The sequence below is a fragment of the Kogia breviceps genome, chromosome 11 (genome assembly GCF_026419965.1).
Source record: "Kogia breviceps isolate mKogBre1 chromosome 11, mKogBre1 haplotype 1, whole genome shotgun sequence".
NCBI classification, from domain to species: domain Eukaryota; kingdom Metazoa; phylum Chordata; class Mammalia; order Artiodactyla; family Physeteridae; genus Kogia; species Kogia breviceps.
Genome location: NC_081320.1, coordinates 78,140,086 through 78,144,528, shown reverse-complemented (window position 1 = coordinate 78,144,528; position 4,443 = coordinate 78,140,086). Strand labels below are relative to the sequence as shown.

The 4,443-nt window shown below is 39.3% G+C and overlaps 1 long non-coding RNA gene across 1 annotated transcript; it reads left to right on the top strand.

Annotated features, from left to right (window-relative positions):
- Positions 1-543: 543 nt before the first annotated feature.
- LOC131765278 (uncharacterized) lies at positions 544-4,085 on the top strand. Its single transcript, XR_010835587.1, has 4 exons — positions 544-659; positions 1,473-1,576; positions 2,120-2,320; positions 3,912-4,085. It is a non-coding gene; the product is annotated as an uncharacterized lncRNA (long non-coding RNA).
- The last annotated feature ends 358 nt before the right edge of the window (positions 4,086-4,443 follow it).

Sequence of the window (4,443 nt, the reverse complement as noted above, 5' to 3'; positions counted from 1 at the left end):
AACAAAGAGTAGCCCCCACTAGCTGCAACTAGAGAAAGCCCGCGCACAGCAACAAAGACCCAACACAGCCAAAAGTAAATAAATAAATGAAATTTTATTTAATATTTATTTATTTAATAAAATAAATTTTAAAAGATTATTTGACAATTTAATTTTATTTTGTGAATAGGTATTGCATCCATATGGTTCAACATTTGAAAGGTTCACAAGGCTGTCCCTCAGCTACTCAGTTATTCTCCTTAGAAGTAAACAATCGTATGTTTGCTTCCAGAGATATTTAATGCAAATACAAGCATATGTGTGTATCATATTTGTCCCTCCCACAGTGGTGGCCTTTATATGCCTTGGTCTGCACTGTATTTTTTTCACTTCCCAGAGCTTCTCCATTCTTATTTACAGATGCCTAGTGTTCCATTGTATGATTTTTAACCATTATTTAACCAGTCCCCTACTGATGGATGCATTGATTGCTTGCTTCTTTTGCTATCACAAATAATGCTTTGAGAAGTAATCTTATACACATGCCACTTCACAATTCTGCAGGCATATCCATAAGACATTCCTAGATGTGGAACTGCTGGTATTTTCATTATTTAATGAAGAACATGGACTAGAAATGAGGAAGACCCGGAAGCCCTGAGACAGTTCTGCAGAGGAAGGTAGCCCTAATGTGTTTAGGTTTGGGTCACCCTATGGTAGATCCTCTAGGACTTTCATTAGGACCTTGTGAAAACCAGGTTTTACTTGCATGTTTGTCCCTTAAGACTCCAATTTACTATGACCAACTGGTCCTTTAAAATTAAGTAAAATTAGTTAAGTAAAATTCCCTTTTGTGGGACAGTTTAGCAGTATCTATCAAGATAAATAATACATGTACATTTCAGCTAGCAATTTCACTAGAATCACCATAATATCTAGCAAGAGGGTCTGGTTAAAAACATTATGATGCATAGAATCAATGACTTACTGTTAGTTGTATAGAAGAATGAGGAAGCTGTTTATGAACTGATATGGAAAGATTTTCTAGAAACATCCTGAAGCAAAAGAAGCAAGGTGCAGATAACTATGTATAGTATGCTTCTAATTGTATAACAGTAAAAAGGACAACATATACTCATATTCGATAATAAATAAATATTTAAAATGTCTAGAATGATACTTACAAAACTGACAATGGTGGTTAACTGTTAGAGGAAGAGGAGGAAAAGCCAGGCAAACAGAAGACAGAAGGAGGTGGGCAAGGTGGGATGGGTAAGGAAGAGGGAGAGGGAGAGGGAATGAATTTTTAAAGACAAAGTGGAAAATAAAATAAGCTTTAAGTAAAATAGTCCAGAAGCAAAATATCCTGGGAAACCCAGTATTCCTTCAAAACCTCTAGAAATTCTTATGGTACCCACATATTTCCTATTTGACTCTGAGTTCTTGCTTCTGCTGACTTTTTTTTTTTCTCTGCCATTTTACCTCCCACACAGTGTTGTCCCTTTGTTGTCCTGTGTTACGGCTGTGCATCCTCCTGATTCATTCAGTTCCCAAAGTACAACCACAAGCCTTCATGGAGCACACTTTTACTCAAGGGGTATGTGGTAGCCCATTATGGCCCAACAAAAAGCCTCAGCTTGGATGCTGTTCTTAAAAGTCCCACAGCCACCCCCTCCTCATGACTGCCTCTCCACAAAGAGCCTTGTAGTTGGGGACTTGTCTCCTTTTTGACATTCTCCCCTCTCCTCTAGTGTCACTCCACAAAGTCCTGTGAATTTCTTGAGCAAAGCAGTTTGGCTCTCTCTTTGCCTCTCAGTCCATTCCAGAGGGCCTCAATCAATCTAAAGCAGCCTTTAAGGTGTGTGTGTGTGTGTGTGTGTGTGTGTGTGTGTGTGTGTGTGTGTGAACTTTTAATTTTGAAGTAATTTAGACACGCTAAAGTTGCAAAAGTAATACAGAGAGTTCCTGAGTACCTATCACTCAGTTTTCCCTAATGTTAACATTTTGCATAACTCTAGTGCATTTATCAAAACCAGGAAATTAACATCAGTACAGTTAACTAAATTAGTCCTATTAACTAAATGACAGACTTTATTTGTGTTTCATCAGCTTTTCCATCAGTATCTATTTTCTGTTCCAGGACCCAATCCAGGATCCCACATTGCATCTTGTCATCGTGTCTCCTTAAATCTCCTCCAGCCTGTGACAGTTCCTCAGTCTTTCCTTGTCCTCATGACCTTGAAACTTTTGGAGAGTACTAAAATTGTGAAGAGTACAGTTCTTTGGTAGAACGTCCCTTAGTTTGGATCTGCCTGATATTTTTCTCATGATTAGATTGAAGGTATGCTAAGAAACTTCAAAGTGATGTCCTTCCCAGTAGCATGTCACATCATGGGGTTCAGAGATATATATATATATATATGTTCTTTTTCCAATTCTTTTCCATTGTAGGTTACTACAAAATACTGAATGTAATTCCTTGTGCTATACAGTAAATCCTTGTTGTTTATCTTGAAAGGTACAATTTTATTAATTTTATATTAATGCTCAAAGGAAACAGTGTAATGAGAGGACAGATTGGGTCAGAGGATCTTGCGCTAGTTCTGGCTTTCCCAGTTGTCCCTCACTCTGTCCCTCTGAGTAGTAATTCTCAATCACAGGAGGCCCTCAGGCCTCTAGGGGAACTTCCTTGTCCCACAATAGACCTACTGAGTTGGAACTGTTGCCATATGGGAGAGCAGGTTCATGGTAGATAGATCTGAATCTTTTAAGCAAAACCATCAATTTGGACTTTTTATGTGAAATCTGAATGAATAGGTGAATGATCTCCTCATTCGTCTTCCTGTTTCTACTCTTGTAGGGTGAGGCAAGTGAGGCACTCGCCTGAGGTGCAAAACTTATGGGGGTGCCAAAAACCTCAGTGATAAATCATATTTTAATGAAATATTTTTAAAAATCAAAATAAATGCCAAAAAAATGGTGGAAAAGCATCAAAATGTTTAGTAAAGACAGGTTCTGCACTTGCACAATCCTGTTGTATTTTCTTAAGCTGATCTCAGCCCTGGTTCCAAGAGAAACTTATTTACAAAAACAGGGAGCTGGACTGTAGGCCATAGTTGGTAGATTTTATTTTTTAAAATATTGCTTTTAAAGTATGACTAATCTGGATCACTGAGTGTTTTGGCAGCTCTTTAAATTTTGCATCCAAGGTGAGTGCTTTACCCTTGTGCCTTACCCAAGGTGAGTGCCGCTTCCTGGTTGAGCCTCACTTGTGGGATCTTAGTTGCTGGACCAGGGATTGAACCCCAGGCCCTTGGCAGAGAAAGTGCAAGTGTGGAGTCCTAACCACTGGACCACCAGGGAATACCCCCTGCTTGTTACCTTTAAATTTACTCTTTATATAGCAGTCAGAGTGGTCTCTTTAAAGGTAAGTCAGATCCTGTCACTCCACTGTTAAATGGCTTTCCTTTCCACTTAATATAAAGCCCCAAATTCTTATTGGGGCCCACACCTACCAGCTCTGACATAAGCTGGCCCCTGCCTTCCTCTTGAACTTCATCTGTGCCATTCTTCCCATGGCCTACTCAGCTCCAGCTACACTGGTGGGAAAAAGCCAAATGCCCCAGGGCCTTCATACAGCCCAGAAGATTCTCTTTTCCAAAATACTCCTAAATACTTTCCTTTTCAACTGGTATTTCCTCTTCAGGTTTTAGATGTCAGCTTTACTTCCATGTTTGTTGAAAAGCCTGATTTCATGCTCTAGTCACTTTTTCATAGCACTATAAGTTTTTCCTTCATACACTTTTCACATTTGTAATCACATATTTTTTTGATGATGATTTGATTAATGTCTGTTAGCTCACTTAATTGTAATCCCCAAGGAGCAGCAATGATATCTGGTTTTTCTTTTGGCCATGCTCTGTGGCTTGCAGGATCTTAGCTGCCTGACCAGAGACTGAACCCGGGCCCCAGCAGTGAAAGCGCCGAGTCCTAACCACTGGACAGCCAGGGAATTCAGACACCTGTTTCTTTGTTCTGTTGTTTCTTTCGGCTTTATCACTAGTGGCGAGGTTGTAGTAACTGCTTAATAAATACCTAACACAGTGACTGGACCATAATAAATTCTCAATAATTGTTCACAAAATATTTTTAGAAAGGTAAGTCAGGTAGTGTATGAAAGCAAGGAGGAAAGCAAATGAACTTTCCAGGTACTTTAGTCAACTTCCAGTGAGTTCCCACTATTTTTTGGTTTGTTTTTTCAGTCCATGACTTTTCCTTTAATCTCAGGCTGCATTCCTATGCTTACCCTTATTATATCTATGGCTCCTGAAGATGTCTATCGTTAATCCAGAACAGCCTGGTGAACTTTTGTATCGTTGCCTGAAAGTGTCAAAGATAAGTGGATCAGGTATCCAAAGCTTTCAGTTAAATGCCACATTGAGCTTTTTGTCTCTCACTGCTGGG